Consider the following 21524-nt stretch of genomic DNA (forward strand, 5'->3'; position numbering starts at 1 on the left):
CCCGGCGGCGGCAGTCCGCGCCACACAACCCCCTCCGGGGGCCGCCGGGCGCCCGCGGCTGCCCCTGGACCCCGCGGCGGGCGGGCCGGGGGCGCGGGCGCGCGCCCCGGGATCCCGAGGATTGCTCCCCCGGCTCGGGCGCGGCGCGGGAGGCCGCCGGCTAGCGCGGACGGTGCGCACGGAGGGGCCGCGAGCTCGGCGGGACCCGGGAGCGGGATGCAAGCGCGGCGGCGAGCGGAGGCCCAGGCGGCGGCGCGGGAGCCGGGCACGTCCTGCCGCCGGGCGGGGCTGGGGCGCGGGCTGGCACTGCGCCGGCCGCCCTCTGCCTGGCTTAAGCAGGGCCGAGGTCTCAGGGCCCTGAGGGGATACTGGCTGCAGACCTGACGCCAGGCGGGCATCCGTCGCCCCTGGGCGCGGGTCGATTTCTCTGTTGGGAAAACCTGCCCAACACTTCCCGAGCCGCCAGCATGTCCTCTGTCCCGGCGGCCCCTACCCCACGCGCCACTCGCTCCGTTGCAAAGCAGCAGAGGTCGCCTCTGGGCCTTTGCACAGGATGGCCCCATGATCGGACTGTGAGCTGCTCCTAGACTCTTCCGGGCGCAGGACTGTGCTCCTCCTTTACCCTCCGCAAGCGGCTTCTGCTGTGCACCCTGAGCTGCCTGGGACTGAGGACGGACACCTCCTCCTAGGACCCTCGCTCAGCCCAGGGCACAGCCCACTCCTGCAGAGTGAGCAGGTACAGCGCCGGTCACAGGCAGTCACCGCCAGGCGGCGCATCCCAGCCGCTCAGGCCCACCTCCTGCCGCAGACCCAGGTCCCTTGGAGCGCCATCAGCTTCACCTCCGTGTGATCCTGGCCTGCAAGAGCAGCTCCGAGACCTGGCCCAGCCCTGGGCAATCCGTGTGCCAATAAACTGCTTAGGTCGCTGAGCTGGAGAAGCCCACCAGCAGTTAGCAGGGTCCGTGCTTCTTTGCAGCATTTGATGAAGGGGCTTCTTGCTACGAAAGTAGAAAGAGGGTGCGGAATTAGGGTGCACGCATTCAAAAGCAGGTATGGGAAGCTTCCCCTGACCTGGAGGGACAGCATGCACCCACCCACCTACACCCATAGACACAGCTGGGACTCCCCAAAGGTGTTTTCTCATCACCTCTGAACTGGTCTGCTGACCACCCCTCTGAGATCAGCTAGCGCACCAGGGTGCTTTCAATTTGCTTCTAGCCTTGTGTGCTCATTCTAATTTGTTTAATTTCCTCCTGGCCTGGCATGATTTCTTGTAGATCTGGGCATATGCTAATTTACATAGCTGGCATCCCCATACTTTCCTCCATGCAAACCAGTTTTCAATTAGCAAGTTTAGCTTTCTCTTTGATGCAAAAGTACTGGCAAGATTTTTTTTCTCACCTAAAATCAGAAAGCTCTGCAGATTAGAGGCTGTTACTATTCAGCTTAAGCCCTTAATTCAAGTGCATATATTTGTATGTGCATGCACAGGGGATACCAGTGTCGATCTTGATGGTCACAGCCAGACTGGGGTTTGGGGGCAGGCATCTTCAGCAGGCTAATGTGGACCTCTTAAAGGATCCTGTTTGAATCGGAGTTTTTGCCCCTCCTTCATCACTTGGAGGCTGGAGACCGGCGACCGTTGGTGGCAGCCCGGTTTGCATGCTGCCTTTGGTGTACACAGATGGCCACGTGCACTGACCCTGAGCTCCTGCGGAGGCAGGGTTAGCCATCATCTGCTTCATCAGGCACCTGGGGAGGAGTCTCACCCCAATCGTACACAGCACTGTCCTTGGAGTGGTTCTTCTAAAGTCAGCGTTTGTCACCTGGTGAAATTCATTCCCTCCCTGGGCATTCCAGTGTCCCGAGTGCACAGTGCCTTGGGCAACTGCTCCGCTCTGAGTGAGAGCTGGAAAATCACAAGTAACTGTTCACTCAAATAACCTCAAAGTAGCCCAAACTCCTTTGCCATTTCCTGCCATGAGCTTCACCGTATTCATTTATTATAGTGCTTTTAATTTTTTTCATGTACCGTGCTAAATTCTAGGGACATGGCCTAGGATAACACAGATGCAGTAATTTCCACTAATAAATTAATAGATAGGATGGGGGACGCAGGAGATGGGCTCATCTCTTACTTCTGGTTCTTGATTCAATCAGATTCATCTCCAGGTTCGCCCCACACTCCCCACTCAACCGGTAGACACCCTAATCCCAGTGGGGATTTAAAGGACTCTCTTAAATCAGGAAGCCCTGTTCTCCTTGAGGACACCCATCTGAGAGGGGAGGCTCTGGGCCAGGTAGACCAGCACCACTGGTGTGCAAGTCTACTTACTAGCAACGCCCCCCAGCAGGTCTACCCTGGGCAGTGCACATGGCTAGCACCCCACAAATCAGGCCCTTTTTCTCGGTGAGAGGTTTTCTTTATAAAGGGTTTTATACACAATTAGGGTCAAGTTCTTCTAACCAATAAAAACAGCCTTAAGTTTGTGTTATTCAGGGGGAAAACCAGCAGAAATTTCCGGCTAAGATGAGACAGACAAACAAGAGGAGATTCACACCATGAAAAAAACGTGAATTATTGACGTATGCTAATGAGTTCTGAATTGTTTATTACCATTCAGGAAAAAATAATGTTGGGTGTTGGGGAGAGATCAATGAAATAAGATTTTGCAGACTGTAAAAGGTTTTTTTTTTTTTATTCCAAGTTATTTTACTCTGTTTTTCTAAGTAAAAACTAATAGAATCAAAAAAAACAAAAAAAGAGAGACAGATGAAAATAGTCCCTTCCAGGCCAGCAGAGTTAAAATACACACCCCGCCGGGGGAACAGGAAGGAGGTGGCGCCCTGGGGATGTCACCTCGGCAGCGCCCCTCCCACCCACCGCACTGCCAGAACATCCTCCCCAAACAGGCGTGGATGCCACCTAGTCCTTCCTTCCTGAACACTCACCAACTGTGGCAGGATGAGGCCCCGGACGGAGGCCAGGAAAGCTGCCGTCACAGGGGGAGCCTGGCGGCTCCTGGAGGAGCAAATGCAGCGTGGTGCCTGACTCAGTGTGGGGTCAGAACGAGAGGCTGCAGGAGTGGCTCCCCAGGCTCTGGTGAACTTGGGAGTCTCTGCAGCCGAGCCCCCCGCTGGAGGTGAGGACTTCGGGGGTGATGACCGGCCACGAGGACAGGGTGGCCCCAAGCACCATGACTCTGAAGCCTCCGTGGGACACCCAGAAAGATGCGCTCTGTCTGTCTCAGCTGGACACTCAGCCAGGAGTTTGGGAGCAGGGTTGTGGAAGGGGTGCAGAACTGGGATTGAGGGTGAGACTGTCTACAGTGCCTGGGGTCGGGGATGGGCGTGGGGTGACCCCAGGGGAGCAGAGAGTGGGGAGGAAGAGGCCACTCATGGGGTCGCGTGTTGGGGAATGAAGGTCCCTAAAAAACACAGAGAAGTAAACCAAGGCAGGCGGTGGCCCCAAGGCATCGTGGACGGGCAGGAATGTGCATGCTTGATAAAGGGTACTGTTACCAGTTTTACTATAAATGCGTCGCGCTAGAATATCTGGAAAACAGGAAAACATAATGAATCAAACCCACTCAGAGAAAAAGAATGTGAACTTCCATGTCCTCCCTTCCATAACATTTTGTCCTACTCATCTCTCTCTCTCTATATATATATATAATGTGATCATGTATCTTGCATGAATATCACATAGAGCGCATCCTATAATGTTGCATTTTTTAAGATTTTATTTTTCTATTTATTTGTGAGAGTGTGCATGTGTGAGAGAGAGCACGTGCACAGGCCAAGAGGGAGGGGCAGAGGGAGAGGGAGAAGCAGACTCCCCACTGAGCAAGGAGCCCAGGACCCCGAGATCGTGACCTGAGCCAAAGGCAGACGCTTCACCAACTGAGCCACCCAGGTGCCCTTATAATATTGCATTTTATATTAGACTGTATCTTACAACAAAAGTTTTAATTCAGCTTATGCTATATATAACTTTAAATCTTATTTTTCACTCAACTTCATAGCATGAGCATTTCTCCACATTATAAAAAATTCTTAGAGGAGCCTACTTGTCAACAGCAGAGCCGATCCCTCACTGAAGATGTTTAGGAGTTAAGGTACCTGTGCCCTAATGAGAATTCAGTAGCCGATTGTGGAACAGCAGGGGCATCCCCCTCGACCTGTCACTCATTTTGTAGTTATAAAAATCTACTCACTTATCCATCCATCCATCCATCTAGTCATTCATCTGTGACATGTGTAAAATGTCCCAAATAATGGAGTGTGTAGAGGCATGAGGAACAGGAGGAGACCATTGGGAAGCCAGAGCCCTGGGTGGTTGCTGGAGGCTTGCTCCCTGGATTCTCAGGACAAGGTGAGAACCAGGCTACTCTCCCGATGACCCACACCGATCCTGGGTCATGACACACATGCACCTGCTGGGTCGGTCAACTCAGTCAAGAGGCTGGGGATGGCAGGACCCAGTGCTCCTCGGGAGACACTAGCAAGTGCCCAGTGAACAGAAGACCCAGGCTGGACGGCCCATTCCTGAGCCCCCATTGGACTCGAAGATCTCCACCCAACTGGCAGGATCACAGCCAAGGCTTTGAAGGTCATGTGCAAGCAGAGGGAAGGGGGCTGGCACCCAGCTCCACGCCAGATTAGTCTACCCAGAGGGGCGACTTCCTGAGATCACACCAAGGCAGCCTGGGCATTGGGCTCTGGAGAATGACAGGGAGAGGCATTTCTGAGGGACAGAACCACGTGATTCTACAGAGCAGTAGGTCCTGGTCAGGCGGTGAAGGTGCTCTTACACGCTGCGGTCTGCAGAGCTAAGATGGGAGCAGGGGCTGACCGTGCTTTCTGAGTGTGTGCCCCCCTCATGCCCTCTTTCTGCTCTTTAGACAAGGATGACCTGAGAAGGCAGGGCAGTCAGAGACCGCGGGACTGGCGGGGCACTCCCAGGATGGGCTCCTGGCAGTGTTGGGGGTCTCTCCTGCCAACCCTCCGGAACTGCCGGCCCCTTCCTGTGCCCTCTGCCGCCCCACAGCCCCAGCTGCTGCCAGAGGGGATGGAGGTCTTCAATCTTGGACTATGATTTACCAGGCACTTAAGATGAGGAGGGAGGGGAAGACACACAGGACGACGCATTCTCACAAGCTGTACGATTTATCTGCCTTATTCTTGGCACACATCTGGTGGCATGATTTGTGGGTTTTGGAGACACGACAAAGCCGACCAAACAACAAGAGAGCCTCCTGACGCGTGCCAAGCAGACCCACATTTCCAATTCTGACACAAACGTTTGTACGTAGGTATCGTTTTATTTTGTCCTGTCAAAGCGTGTTGACCTCACATCAGATGAAGCCCCTGGGTTAACCCTGCTCCAATCTGTCCGACATGAAGTGCCCTTTCTCCCGATTTCTTAACGAGGGCGGAGAAGGGGGCGGGAATCCCCAGCATCCATGTCCCTGTGGGGAGGCACGTTTGGCCGTCACTCAGCTTAATTGCACTGTGGCCTCGCTGCACGCTGACTCGCAAGAGGGGCCACAGTCGGGAAACGTGTTACAACATTTCCACTAATTGGAAGTAACTCAGGAGGAGAAGCGGTGTGGTCTGACCTGGGAAGAATGTACAGTATCAATTGCATTTTTAACATAGTCTGACTGTTAAGGGGCATAACCGGGAGCACAGGTAACAGGGGTCAAGGGGAAGCCCCGCCGAGCCCCCTCCAAGCAGGTGAGAAGCTGAGGCAATTAGCACACCCAAGGCATCATTCCTCCCGGCAGGCTAATCCGCCTCCTCGACACACGGCTTACACTTGGCAGATTCCAACCAGGTTCAAATTGGCACAGACGCCAAAGCACAGTCTGAATTCATAGCCTAGCCCAAAGCACATTTCTTTAGAGGCGCCAGAACAACAAGGTTCCTGGGGAGCGGAGGGTCTGGACCACTCCTGGTAGCTCAGCATCTGCCCCCATGTGCCTGAGCTGACCAGAATTCTAAGATCAACCCCGTTGGCTCCCTGCTAGCAGGGCTGAGCTTGCCCGGGTGCAGCACCCACCACACAGGTTTGCGGTGCAGTGTGAGTGGAAGTGTGGGCTGCATGAGGGGTGCAGGGCACAAAAACGCAGGGTGGAGGTGGGTGTCTAGCTGACCAGCGATGCTGCTGGTGCTCAGGTCAGGCTGACGCGTCCATCCTTGGCCTCCGCACGTGATGCCGGAGATCTCCCGAATCTGGGCCCAGCAGCCTTTCTGCACCCTGGTTTGATCAAGCAGCTCCCATCCCCAAGAGGTGACAACTCTGAACTCAGCGACCGTAATCCTTCAAATCCAAATTCTCTGTTCTCGATAATAAATTACATTTCAACAGAAAAACAAAAAAACAAAAAAATAAAAAAACAAAAACGGAGGAAAAGACTAAATGTGCTGTCTGCACCATTGATTGTCTTACTATTTTTCACCTTGATAAAATATTCTTAGGGCAAGGAAAAAAAAATAGAATTTCATAGAAGATAGTCTGGGTTTTTTTTTTACCCTGAACCGTTAACTTAAATAATTCTGTGCATTCAGCAGATTCTGCCACTTAACCTTTTCTCTGACTCTTCCAACTCATTAATAAATATACTGAAATATACTTGCTTTGGGACCAGTCTCTGGGGCATCCGACTTCTGACCTTTTTTCCAAGTTCAGAATTAGACAGGGCAGAGATTCGGATTATTTAAAGAGGGAAGTGGTAAAATAGAGGCCCATACATGAACCCCCTGACCTAAGAGTGAGGCTTCCCTAGGGGTGCTGGTAGAGGGACAGCTGGGCCATCGTGCTACTAAAAAGCTGCTCCATGAGCTTCAGGCAGGTGGGAGTGACTTAGGAGAACAGCGGTCTTGCCACCAGGTCCGCCCTCCCATAAGCTGTCCACGAGGGGCTGTGGGCAGGCGGCCCAAGGTCCCACCTCCAGGTCCCCTGAGTAGGTCATAAAGATTCTGTTCCTCCCAGGTGTCCCCGGGCCAAGCCCTGACATCGCTGGACCTCAGGTGTCCACATGTGAGAGAGGTTTGGATGGAGTTGACAGTGTCCCACCGAGTGCAGCATCTCCCGAGCTCAGTCTCAGTGTGTCTGGGGTGGGAGTGTGACATTGGACAAGTCCTGCCACCTCCCTAGGGTCAGGTTCCCAAATGGAAGCCAGAAGCAAGTCACACAACTTAGCAGGGCTCCTACGGAAGCAAAAGGAGGAAGAGCTTACGGGGCTGTTTGCGGGTGGCTGATAAAGTACTCGAGCTTCCTTTCACTGTCTTTCTCTGCCCAGCAGCTTGGACACCGCTCCTCAGCTCCTTTGTCACAGCTATGTCCCCACTGCCCAGAACAGTGCCTGGAACGTAGCGGCTCAGCGAGAGAAGATGCACATCTTCATCCGTCCCAGCTGCTGCAACACAATACCAGAGCGAGGGGGCTTATCAATAAAACTTTATTTCTCACCGTTCCGGGAGGCGGAGAGCAGAATAAAGCAAGCGGTCTTGGGACTCTTACAAGGGCATCAATCCCACCATGGGCCTCACCGTCATGACCTCAGGGAGTCTAAGCCCCTCCCAGAGGTCTCATCTCCAAATACACTCACACTGGGGGGTAGGATTTCAGCATTTGAATTTGGGAGGGCTGGGGACAGACATTCAGACCAGAACAGCATGTACAAAACCCCCTACACTCCATTCCAAAATCAAACGAAATGTTCAAGGACTACAAGCAGCTGGTGTTGTCAGAGGGACCATCCTGCCCGAGGCGGTGATTGGGCCGCGGCCTCTCTGGACGCCCAACAGCAAAGCTGGTTCAGACAGTCACCCACCCCTGAGTCCCTGGACTCGGGACACCTGCCGACGGCCTGGGGCCCCCGGGCCAGGTGCGGGGTGAGCCTGTCCCAACGTCCCTCTGGGGCCTCAGAAGGAATATCTTCCTCTGAGGCCAGAGAAAAAGGCAAAATAATAACAATAAAATAAAGTAAAATAAACCTGAAAAAGTGATGCATACTGGCCCCCCGGCCCAGAGGAGAGCTCTCTTTACGTGACCAGACACGGGTCCGCGCATTCCAGAACCACGCCCAGGCTAGGACCCAGGACCCTTCGGGATGCTGCTACAGCCTCGGCTTTGGGGGAGAGCAGGCCGCGCACACACGGGGCTCCCGAGCCCACCCTCGGATAGCCCTGGATCCATTCTACCAAGTTTCCACTGCTGTCCCCAGAGCAGGCCCTGGGCACCTGAGGCCCTTCCGGCAGCCGGGTTGGGGCCAGGGTCCTGGTCCCTTGACCCTGGTCTTTCTTCCATCAGCAAGACGAAGACTGATGACAGATGGACAGACTGGTTTGGGGAAGGAGAGGGCTGTCCCACAGGAAAGGTCCCAGTCCTGCCAGAGCCGGCCAAAGCCTGAGCGAGGGCAGACCCCAGGGACCCAGCTGCACAGACTCGGGTCTCTATCGCAGGGCTCCCCTCCCTCCCTCAGCCTCTCCCCACTTGCTCTCTCTCTGACCAGTGTGACTGCATTTGCAGAAGTTAAGTACTCACGTGAAGTGATAGCCCGCTGCATCAGCAATGCTGGCCGGGAGGGGGTGAGGTCAAAGGTTCTTGTAGCCCCTGTGACTCCTGCCCAGCGCCGGCCGAGCAAATGCTCAGAGTTGCACAGGCCTCCTGGCCGGGGTGCAGGGGCGCGGGGGCGCGGGGGCTGGAGGTCCCCAGCCCGCCCAGAAGCAGCCCGCAGCAGAGTGAAGCAACGTTGCTTTTCCTATTTTAATAATAAAATTGTGTGGCTCCAGGGTCCCAGCCCCACACTCAATGTCTTGCTTAGCCCACCTCTGACACCTGGAGCACCTGCCCCCGGGGTGAGGACAGCGGGGCGTGCTGCATCAGGTGACGTGCCCAGGGCCTGAACCCTGCGTCTCTCTAACTGTGCAAGACCCCTGCCCTCATTTCTCAGGGCAGGAGAGAGAATGTCCTGCCCCCACCCCACTTGCACAGCCTCCGAAGGCAGCTCTCCCAGCCCTGTCCCAGCTCCCCTTGCCAGCTGTGCTGAGCAGGCTGGCTCTGCCCCTTGCGCATGGGCTTTGTCCAAGGGCCACTTGTCACCCCTCGTGCTCCGTCCTGTGATGGAAACACTGTCCTCCTCATCCCTGGTTCCCAGCTTGCTGTCCTCACACTACAGCCCATGCGGGGTACTCACTGGGGAGGGGGCAGGGCACTGGCCGGTCCTGAGTCCTCTGTCACCCCCTTCCTTCTGCGGCCAGAGTCTCTAGACCATAAGCTGCACACATCACCTTCTCAGAACCAGAACGCAATCGGCCGGCACTCACATATGCACTTGCTGAATGAGGCTCCTATAATCTCTGCGTCGTGAACAAAGTTTCTCGTATGAAACACTGAAAAAAAAAGCATGATTGAAACTTCTGAAAAATACAGGGCTGAATTGGTTAAAAAAAAGAACAAGTAGAGGAAATCCCGAGAGGCCAGAAATGACAAGAAAACCCCAAAGGGAGACGTGACAAAGCAGCAGCTGTCATCTGCCCAGACGTTCACTGCCCATGGGGACGTCTGCGCCCCTTGTGCTGTGGCCACAGAAGCCAGGCGGGGCTGGTGGGGACCCCCGGAGGGCAATGGCCTCCGCGTGAGCCAGGAAGGGCATCCCACAAGGGGAGACAGAAACGTGCCCGCCGTGCACCTGAGGCTGCTGTCGGGAGGAAATGTGTCTCTGGAAATTCGTAACCACAGGCTGTCCTCGCAGGTGTGGGGTCCAAATTCACACCACCCATATGACAAGAGAGAAAGCATCTCAAGTGGTCGGTGAAGGGAGGTGGTCGCAGGCACCTGGCAGTGAGGACTACTAACTCTGGAGGAAGGCCCCGGAAGTCCAGTCGGCGGAGCTGAGCCTCAGAAGGAGATCACAGGCACATACCTAGAGCCGGGAGCTCGTGGAGAAAGAAGTCATCATGACTGTGGCTCGGAGGAAAGAAACTGAAACGGAAAGATCAGCCCGAAGACAAAAAAATATTTATGTATGTATATATATATATATATATATATATATATATATATAACTATTTTAACTCATTCTGTAAAAACGGTTTTAAAATAGTTTAAAGTACTGTCCTAAGTTGCAGCTAAAGAATGAGAGATTACAAAAACAACTAAGTGAATTTGTAAATTGATTTAATGAATCCTTTAGAGAAACACCCAGTGTCCACGGCGTGTGGATTAAAAAGCAGTATAGACCCTACTGAAGAGAGAAATGACCGGAGAGAGGAGGATCCCAGGGGCATGCGAGCTGCCCGGGGTGTTTGGAGGATACGGGGAAAAGTGCTAGTGTGTCTCGTGTGGAGAGTTCTGGAAAGTGACGGAAGGAAGAGAAGAGAGGAGAGGCGATACTCGAGAGATCGGGGGCAGACACTGTCTAGAACTCACGGGAGCCACGAGTCCCAGCTGCTGGAAGTGTGAGGGATCCAAGCGTATTTCCTGCGTGTGTGGCCATCACCAAGGCAGCCCCGGGACGAGCTCTGACCCGCAGCAGGACTGACGGACGGCTTCCAGAGTAAGGATGTGCTCGCATCTCATGCACATGCGGGAGGGGAGATGTGCAGGGCACCGGGCACACACTCCAATCAGCTGTGCTCCGTGAGTCACAACAGAATAGCTGTCTTTTTCTCCTGTTGGGAGATATGAAATTGGCCAGGAATGATGCATGTGGCAATAAATCACATGAAGGGAACATTCCTGCACCTGACCAGGAAGAGATGGTGCCTCGAAATGACCAAGAATCTTCATGTGCACTGGTTGGATAATAAACCAACACATGAGTCCCTCTTGTCTACCCACAGTTCTAAATCTTCATGGACAAATCACCATACTTCAAATAGACCTGTGGATTTTCTAATACATTTTTAAATCAGGTTATTCCCATAGACCCCATATAAAATATTTGCCCACGGTCTCACAAATCCTAGGAGCAGCCCTGCATACAAGCACTAGCCAGAAGAAAGCTGGTTTAGGTACACGGATAGCAAAGAATACTTTGAGACAAGAAACATTATCGCAGAGGTGCAAATGATGAATAATAAGACAGAACAGTTCCAAATGTATATGTACCTAGTAACAGAAACTCAGAATACATAAAATAAATACTAGCAGATTTTTAAATAGACAACTTAGTAATCATCATGGGGAAGTCTAACACAACTCTCTTAGCAACTGATAGAACGGCCAGATGAGTATGGAAATCAGCAAGGTGCCCAAGAAATGAACAAGACAACGAAGTTCACCTTTTTGATAAATATGGAACACAGGATGCAACATTCATGGAATACAAAGGTGAGGGCAAAATAAAGCTTTGTGGAAATGAATACAAATGGGAGAGGATTTACTCCAACAGACCCTCAGTATGGGGAGTTATGGTGAGGTTCTGGAGAAAGAAAGCAAGTGGTCCCAGAAGGAAGGTCAGCGACGTCAGCAGGAACCGTGAGCAGAGGAAGACACAGACATGAGAGCAAAATACATACCTGCACCAGCCTGACAACACAGAAATGGATGAATCCTGGGGGAGCTAAAAATTAAGTTAGGAGTAACATACTGGACGAAAAATAGCATGTAAATCTGGAAAGAAATAAAGATACTTACTAAATTTTAACTTTGTAAATTAAATATTCATGTTAGAATTTCTAGAGCAAATACTAAAAGAATAAAAATAGACTTTGGCAAGTTTTTAAAAATCAATATCTAAAAAAGTTGTTTGCATTTCCATAATACATGCAAGTGGAACATAAAACTTAAAAATGTGTAATATTTAAAATAGTGATAAAAATGGTGAGGTTCCTGAGAATAATCTAACAGAAGATGTGTAATTTCTTTATAGATAAAATCATATAACTTTGTTGGGACATTGAGAAAAATCTTAAAAAGTGAATAAACCATATATACGGATGTGAAGACTCAATATTTTAAAGCTGTCAGTTTCCCAAATTGATGTACAATTTCAATGCAATCAAATCGAAAGTTGTTTTTTTAATAGAACTTGTGATGTGAATCCTCAAATACATCTACCTGTGCAAAGGGCAAGGATAGCTGGGACGTAACGAGCCATTCAGGTGGGGAACTATTCAAAAGTCTTTTCAACAAATGGTGTTGGAACTCCTGGATAAGAGTATGAAACACAACACAACAAATTTAAATTTTTGAGTTTCAGAAGACACCACTAGGAAAATTTAAAAAGCAATCCACAAACTGGGAGAAAAAAATTCATAGCACATATATCTGACAAAAGATCCAGAATATATAAAGAATATCCAGCATATATAAAGAACTTCTATGCATTAATAACAGAAAGAATAACAGCCCAATAAGAAAAGTTGACTACACAATTCGCAAAATAAGGTATATGAACGGCTAATGCATATTAAATGTCAATAAACTAGGAAAAGTCACCAAACATTATGAATTAACTGGAAAATGTAGATTAAAACCCAAAGTAGATACATGGCATGCATCCCCCGGATGGTTAAAATTACCAAACAAAAAAACAAACGAACGAAATTGACCATCCCAAATATCGTGAGGCCGAGGAGTAACCAGACCTCATGCACTGCAGAGAGAATAGTGTTGGTCCCACAAGTCTGCAATTCTGTTTGCCAGTTTCTTTTACCATGAACCTCGGTCATGTGACCCACAATTTCACCCTGGGATACTTACCTGAGATACATATAAACACACCTGTAGGGGGCGCCTGGGTGGCTCAGTTGGTTGAGCGTCTGCCTTCCGCTCAGGTCCTGATCCCAGTGTCCTGGGATGGAGCGGCATTGGGCTCCCTGCCCAGCGGGGGTGTCTGCTTCTCCCTCTGCTCCTCGCCCTGCTCTCTCTCTCTCTGTCAAATAAATAAATAAAATCTTTAAAAAAGCATGTCTGTAATAAGACTTGTACAAAATGTCTTAGCAGATTTAGTCATAACAGCCCTAAACTGGAGACATCCCAAATGTCCACCAACAGTGAACAGAAAATTTGGGCATATTCAAACAATTAATTACTACTCAACAATAAAACAGTGTAAGTTCCTGAACCTGCAACATTGATTAGTATTGAAAACATTGTGTTGACTGAAAGAAGCCAGACATAAGAGAATGCATACTTAATTCCATCTTTTTACAAAATCCAAGAACAGGCAAAAAATAATCTGCAGTGATAGAAATTAGGGCAGCAGTTGCTATCGGGATGGGGATTGACTTGAGGGGGCCCAAAGAAACTCTCTTGGGGAATGAACATGTTCTATATCTCCAGTGGATGGGGTTAAACGGGTGCAAACATTTATCAAAACTCATCAAATTTTAGGGGCGCCTGGATGGCTCAGTCATTAAGTGTCTGCCTTCGGCTCAGGTCATGATCCCAGGGTCCTGGGATCGAGCCCCGCATCGGGCTCCCTGCTCCACGGGAAGCCTGCTTCTCCCTCCTCCACTCCCCTACTTGTGTTCCCTCTCTTGCTGTGTCTCTCTCTGTCAAATAAATAAATAAATAAAATCTTTAAAAAAAAAAAAAACATCAAATTTTACCCTCAAGATATGTGCGTTTTACTCTCTGCAAATTTATCTCATAGAAACATAGGTAAATGACTCAGAAGGAAGATATGTTCCATTAGATAGAACCAATGTTTTACGCTTTTAAAAATTAAACTTTTTGTTTGAGGTCATTGTTGATTCACATTCAGTTATAAGAAATAACACAGAGAGATTCTGTGTACAATGGTAACATCTTACAAAACTGTGGTACAACATCACAGCCTGCATTTGACAGGGTTGCAGTCAAGAAACAGAACACTTCTGTCATCCCAAGGACCCCGCACACTGTCCTTCCAGCCACGCCCACTTCGATGCCATTCCCACCCCGTCCTTAACTCCTGCTGGACCCTAATCTCTTCTCCATTTCTACTACTGTGTCTCAGGGTTGGGGTACAAATAGAATGACATGGCAGGTAACCTTTGTGGTGGGTGTTTGTCATTCAGTGTAACTGTCTGCAGATTGACCCAGGCTGTGGTGCACATTAATGTTCATTCTTTTCAGCTGCTCAGTAGTACTTCGTGGTATGAACATACCACAGTTTGTTTAATTATTTATCCACTGAAGGCCGTCCGGATGATTTCATGGGCATCCACAAACATCCACAAACACTAATGCACAGGTTCTTCTGTAAACACGTTTGTGTTTCCCCAGGAGAAGAGTCCAGAAATGCAATTTCTGGGTCATACCATAGTTTAGTTTTAAAGAAACTATCAAATCGTTCATCAGAATGGCTTTACTGTTTTACAATCCTTTAGGAAAAATCCAGTTTCTCCTCATCCTCACCAGCATTTGGTGTTGTCACTTAAAAACAAGAGCCATTCTGACAGATGTGAAGTCAGTGGGTTGAATTTGCATTTCCCTAATTGGTAATAACGTTGAACTTCTTTTCATGTGTTCTTGCCATCTGTATATCCTCTTCAGTCAAATGCCTCTTCATATCTCTGCCCATTTTCAAATGGGATTGTTTTTATAACATTGAGTTCCGAGTGTTCTTTATATATTTGAGACAATCCTTTGCTGGACTGGTGGTTTGCAAACACCTTTTCTCAGTGTTTACTTTGTCTTGTCATCCTACTAACAAAGTCTTTCATAGAGCAAAATATTTTCATTTTTATAAGTCTCTTTTTTCAATTTTTCCCCTTTAGTAGGTCGTAGTTTTGGTGTCAAGTTTAGGAACTGTTAGCCTGGTCTTAGATATCAGATATTTACTCCTATGTCCTTTTGTTCCTTCCTAAAAGTTTCCTGGTTTATATTTTACATTAAGTCCATAATTCATTTTGAATTAATTTTTGAATAACACGTGAGAATTAGGTCAATTCATTTTTGTTTGTTTTGCCTATAGATTCCAGTTGCTCCAGCACCACCTGTTGAAAGGATATCTTTTCTCCCTTGAATCGTTTTTGCCCCTCTGCTAAAAAGTAGTTAGGCAGGCAAAAACAACCCAAATGCCCATCAGTCGATGAACGGACACACAAAGCACGGCATACCCATACAACGGAACGTTGGCCATAAACAGGAATGAAACCTGACACCTGCTACAACATGGGTGAACCATGAAGCCACGATGCTGAAAGAAGCCAGACACAAGAGATCACACGTTACATGATTCAATTCTTACCACATGCCCAGAATAGGCAAACATGTAGAGACAGAAAATAGATAGGTGGTTTCTTAAGGCCGGAGGGGATGTGGGATAGGAGATTAATAGCTAAATATTGGGAGGTTCTTTTTAAAGTGATGAGAATGTTCTGAAATTTATGGAAGTGACAGATGCCCTAGAAAGCACTGAAGTATACACTTTAGATGGGCGATGAGTATCAGGGAAGCTGTTAAGGGTGTGAAGAAGTCCCTTGGGCTGGATCATTCTCTATGGTGGGGGCTGTCCTGGCCATTGCAGGATGTTTGGCAGCATCCCTAACCTTTCTCCATGGGTACCAGTAGCAACATTCCAAGTCATGATCATCAAAAAATGTCTCCAAACATTGGCAAATATCCCATAAGGGGAATCCTGCCAACATTGAGACCCAGTGTCATAGAATAAGAAAGTAGCAAAAAAGTAAACCTTGAAGCCTAGTCAATAGATCCATCACTGAGACAGCCAATGCAGAAGCCTCCTGGGAATAAGGGTCAGTCATTATTACGCACACCTGCACACCAGCCCAGCACTTACGTGACTTGGAGGAACACGAACCACTTTGGGAGATTTCCTTTTTTTTTTTTATTCTTATGTTAATCCCCATACATTACATCATTAGTTTTAGATGGAGTGTTCCATGATTCATTGTTTGTGCATAACACCCAGTGCTCCATGCAGAACGTGCCCTCTTTAATACCCATCACCAGGCTAACCCATCCTCCCACCCCCTCCCCTCTAGAACCCTGTTTGTTTTTCAGAGTCCATCGTCTCTCATGGTTCGTCTACCCCTCCGATTTCCCCTTCATTCTTCCCCTCCTGCTATCTTCTTTTTTTTTTTTTTTTAACATATAATGTATTATTTGTTCCAGAGGTACAGGTCTGTGATTCAACAGTCTTACACAATTCACAGCACTCACCATAGCACATATCCTCCCCAATGTCTATCACCCAGGCACCCCATCCCTCCCACCCCCACCACTCCAGCAACCCTCAGTTTGTTTCCTGAGATTAAGAATTCGTCATATCAGTGAGGTCATATGATACATGTCTTTCTCTGATTGACTTATTTCGCTCAGCATAACACCCTCCAGTTCTATCCACGTCGTTGCAAATGGCAAGATCTCATTCCTTTTGATGGCTGCATAATATTCCATTGTATATATATACTACATCTTCTTTATCCATTCATCTGTCGATGGACATCTTGTGGGAGCCTTCTCCTTAAAAGATGGCTTCCTCACTCCCTGGGGCTCCGTCTCTCTGTCCTATGCTTGACAGGGAACCAAGCAGAGGTTAGCAAACAGGTCCCTAAAACCCCCCACTGCTAATTCAGTTAGAAGGTGGGTATGACTTTGCACAAAGACATACGCCTGCACTACTCCATTGGTTCTCTCCCTTTTCCAATTCATTTTAACCAAGATGACTCAAGCTAAGATGCTTCTATTTGGGAAGACCTCTTCCCCATGGCTGATGGAAACATTGTGCTCTGAAGAGGGCCCAGCTTTGGTCCCCTTATACTTGCACTTTGTGGAGTAGCAGCTTTGGTGGATGCCACAGAATGTCTCCACTCTCAGGGAGCCTCGGGCTGTGTTCCCGCTATGGCCGAAAGGCCTTCTCCTGAATGACATCCTTAATAAGCATAAGGAGAACTCCTTATTCATATTCCTTAAGGAAAAGCATAAAGCAAAGGACCAGCCAGCAAGGATGCCACTCCTGTTATTTCATTCAAACTTGACCTTCCATAGGAAAAAGCATTAAAAACCCATATTTCGAGATTGATGGGTTGCACCACAAGAATAATTCCACTTTTACTATCAAGTGGCAAGATGCTTTTAAATAACATCACTCACGCTGTTGTGGATGTCCCCTGGGAGGCTGCTTCATGAAGAGTCTATGAATAAAAGATGCAGAAGCAGCCTCGTCCTCCCCGGGCTCAGCAGAGGCTGGGAGGGGCGAGGGGTGAGGTGAGCTCTTGAGCACAAAGCTTGAGCGCCTTCCTAGCGCCAGGAACAGCATGGGCATCCACACGCTAATCCCTGGAGGTGTGTCTGCTGGCCTTGAAGACTGCAAAGCAGCCCCTTGCCGTGCAGGGAAGGTTGCTTCAGGACCAAGTCACCCTGACATGAAGGGTGTGCCATCCCAGGCCCCTCCTAAGACTGAGCCCACACCCCGTTGGAAAGCAGCTGCACAGACCCCTTAGGAAGGACGGTGAAACTCGCAGGAGAAGCAGGCCACGTGGTCACGGGTGTGGGCAAACCTGCCTTGGAAGTCACGGAGAAGAAGCATGGGTTCAAAACCAGTGGGGTTTGAAGTGGGTTTCAAGCCACTTAATTTTGTGGGGCTGGAGTTTTCTCCTCTGCTCCCCTTCAAAGCCGTCTCCCTGGGACGACTCTCCACAAGCAAACACCGCCATCCAAGGAAGGACAAGAGGCACATAAAGGCCGGCAGAGTCTTGCTGAGGGGGGGCCATCCAGCCTCGTGGGTGAGAAGTCAGAGGAGGAAAAGAAGGGCAGCATTGCCCACTGCAGGGAGGGGCAGGGTGGAGCCCGGCAAGGTCACCAGGGACATCCTGCGGGACGGTTTCTCCGTCCAGCTGGCCTGGGCCCTGACCACTCCCCACACACAAGGGAGTTTGCTTTGGTTCTGGCCTTTGCTGTGCTCTCCCGGAGTGTGTTCTTCCATCTACGCACACTCTCCTGTCTCTCCAATGTCCACCACTTTTGCGGGGACCCAGCACTTCCAAGCGGGGCAGTCACCATCTTTCCCGTGTTCACACGGCATTGGCACCCGTGGCCATGACACACCAGCGTGGGTCACTCCTCCCCAAACTGGAAGACCTTTGGTTTCTTTTTTTTTTTTTTTTTTTAAGATTTTATTTATTTGGCAGAGAGAGACACAGCGAGAGAGGGAACACAAGCAGGGGGAGTGGGAGAGGGAGAAGCAGGCTCCCCGCTGAGCCAGGAGCCCGATGCGGGGCTCGATCCCAGGACCCTGGGATCATGACCTGAGCTGAAGGTAGTCGCTTAACCAACTGAGCCACCCAGGCGCCCAGACCTTTGGTTTCTTCAGGACCCAGTGCTGTGCTTGTCATACAGCAGGCATCGATGCATGACAGAGTGATGGACAAATGGAAGAATGAGTGAGTGAGTGAGTGAGTGAATGAACAAAACGATTTTACGCTGTCAGCAAACTTGTGTAGTACGTGGCTGGTGATGCAGTCAGCTCGTTTGACGCACACCCTTGCCACCCCAAATATGATTACATATAAACAAACAAACAAGAAGATGCGAATATCTAAAAAAATATTTTCAACAAATAAAATAAATGGCACGGCTCCCCTTTCAACATGTCAGTCCCTACACAAGATCCTTCCTAGCAAACATAGGTTGGCACGGATACAACAATAATATAGAGTAGCCGGACAGGCAATTTTAAAACCAAAAAGTGTCCCAGGGCTGCCGTGGGTGTCAGGTAGGCAGATTCAAAGGATGGGAGACCCACCCAGCCAGCCACAGCGCCGCACGGAACAGAACTTACACTCCTTCCGTGGATGGGGAGAGAATCATATCTCATGCCAAGGACAGACTTTTCCTGAGGCATTAATTACCATCGGCCCACGCACTGTTTCATCATTTCTCACAAATTGCCAAGAAGGGGTTGCCGTGTGAAGCCTCAGCATCGGAGGACAGTTGGTACGCAGATCGTTAGAAGTTATTTAGAATATTTTATGGGGGCGGATGGTGGGATGCAAAGACACGGAAAAGTGTTATGTGCACCTATATTCCATATCATTTTTAGTTACTTCTGTCCACTCGGTGACCACCTCCACCTTAGCAAAATGAGACGAGTTTCAATACTTGTACAGCATGCCACGACGCCCATCGGGCTTCTCCAAGTTGTGAATCTTTCCGTGGGAAGGTGCCTGGTCCAAGGCCTCCAGTTACCTACGTGTATGCTTCCTTTTTCACTGAAATTTAAATTTTCAAAACCCTGTAGCAAAATACACAACACCTAACATCTATCACCTAAGCATTGTGACATGCACAGGTCAGCGGCACAGAGCACGCTCTCGTGGGGCGCTACCCACCATCCCTCCCCAGAACTCTGTCCATCTCGCAACACGGAAACACCAACTCCCTGTTGTTCCTTTCTCCCAGCCCCGTACTGGCCATCTACTCTCTGTCTCTATGGCTGTGACTACTCTAGGGACCTCACATGAGCAGAGTTGTACAGCACGCGTCCTTCTGTGCCTGACTTATCCCACCCAGCATAATGTCCTCAAGGTCCATCCATGATGTAGCAGGTGTCAGGACTTCTTCCTTCTTTCTGGCTGAATAATGTTTCATTGTATGGACAGACCACATTTTGTTTGTCCATTCTTCCATGGTGACACTTGGATTGTTTCCGCTTTGTGGCTAATTGTGAATAATACTGCTGTGAACGTGTGGGTACAAGTATCTTCAAGACCTTGCTTTCAATTATTTTGAGTATACACCCAGCAGTAGAGTTGCTGGATCATATGGTGATTCTATTTCTGATTTTTTGAAGAACTGGTATCTTGTTTTCCATAGAAGCGGCACCATCTTGCATTCCCACCAAGGATGTACAAGGTTCCAATTTTTCCACATCATCTCCAATGATTGTTATTTTTTTAATAATAGTGCATGTGGTTTTAATTTGTCTTTCCCTAATGATTAGGGAAGTTCAGCATCTTTTCGTGGGCTTATTGGCCATTTTTATGTCCTCCTTGAAGAAACGTCCATTCAGGCCCTCTGCCCATTTTGTAATCAGGTTGTTTGTTTTGTTATTGAATGTACAAGTTCCTTATGTATTCTGGATTCTAACCTCTTATCAGACACATGATTTCCAGGTTCTTTCTCCTATTCTGAGGGCTGCCTCTTCACCCTGAGTCTGTCCTTTGATGCACAAAACTTTCCCGTCTTGATGTGGTCCCATTTATCTGTACCTTTTGCTCCTGCCTCCGTTCCTTTCCGCATCCTTCTTAGCTCTCTGCTCTGCCATCCTCTTCCTCAGCAAACTGCTGGGTTCCCACAGCTGCTGTGCTTTCTGGGAAACACGGGCAATGGAGTCTGACTGCCAGGGTTGTAATCCTAGTTCAACCACTTTTTGAGTGACACCCAGCGAGGCCTTTTACACCTGCCGCTCAGTCTTCTCTGGGAAATAGGATGGACATCCCAACATTTACCTTACAGCGCTGTCAAGACATGTGCAAAGCCAGGGTAAATATTCGCTCTCTGTAGAGTTCTTCGTGCCCTGCTTTCAGGAGCACGTGGGCTGGTCTTTGCAGTCGCTGAAGCCCCATGGACATGGTATAAATTCCCTAATCATTGGGTAAACAGAGAATCCCATCCCCCATCCCATTTCACATCTGTACTGATGACTTAAGCTCCTCTTTCTTTCCCTCTCTGGCCCCACTCTATTTGTATCTAAGATAGATGTGACGAACATAACATAATAAAATTAAATTAAATTAAAAATAAATAAAAAATAAAATAAAAAGGTAGATGATTTCCTCTGTAAGTCTACTGACATAAATATTTCATAGTTAAGATTATCCTAAGAAATAAAATTATATGTACTTTTTACCAATCATGGAAATTAGGTTCTGTTAAAAATTAGCACAAATAATTATCTGTCTGCTTTGCCTATTTTATTTAAGCACTAATGTTTGGGGTTTTCTCTCTCGCATAGAAGTGCTAAGGACAGCCATCCAGGGCAAGAGCTCTGCTCCCAGATGACTTTGAGCACGAGCCCTACTGGTGTATTCCAGACAGTCCCAGATGGAGCTCCAGCTATAGGATAAGCAGGATGAGCAAAGGGAGAAGAAAAGTCAACAGGTTCATGCCAGCCGGTCTTTCAGGAAGTTTCCAAAGACTGCCACATCCACTGAGGGCCTCCTGGCCACTATTTTATCCCACAGCCATGCTATCTGCAAGATAGTCTGGGAAATACAATATTTAGACCTATGGGGGCAGGTGTCTCAGCTAAAAAACTCTATTACTCTGAAGGAAAAAGGTTTTTAGATAACAACTAGGAACTCAACCATAGAGAATATCTCATGAGAATTTACACTTTGAAAAGAAAGACAGATTTCCAGTAAGCTGTGGGTTCAGAGCAGACTTGGGGACAATGTCACAAACGTGGCTGACTCTACAAGATGAGAGAATGCCCTTCAGGAGATACCGCACCCTGCACCTCGTGGTTAAGTGCCTAAGCGTGTATCCTGACTCTGATGGTCTTTACTCTGTGACCTTGAGCAACATCCTTGAGCTCTCTGCACCTGGCTCACTG

Source organism: Mirounga leonina, unplaced genomic scaffold (genome assembly GCF_011800145.1).
Source record: "Mirounga leonina isolate KUSES-001 unplaced genomic scaffold, KU_Mleo_1.0 Mir_114, whole genome shotgun sequence".
NCBI classification, from domain to species: Eukaryota; Metazoa; Chordata; class Mammalia; order Carnivora; family Phocidae; genus Mirounga; species Mirounga leonina.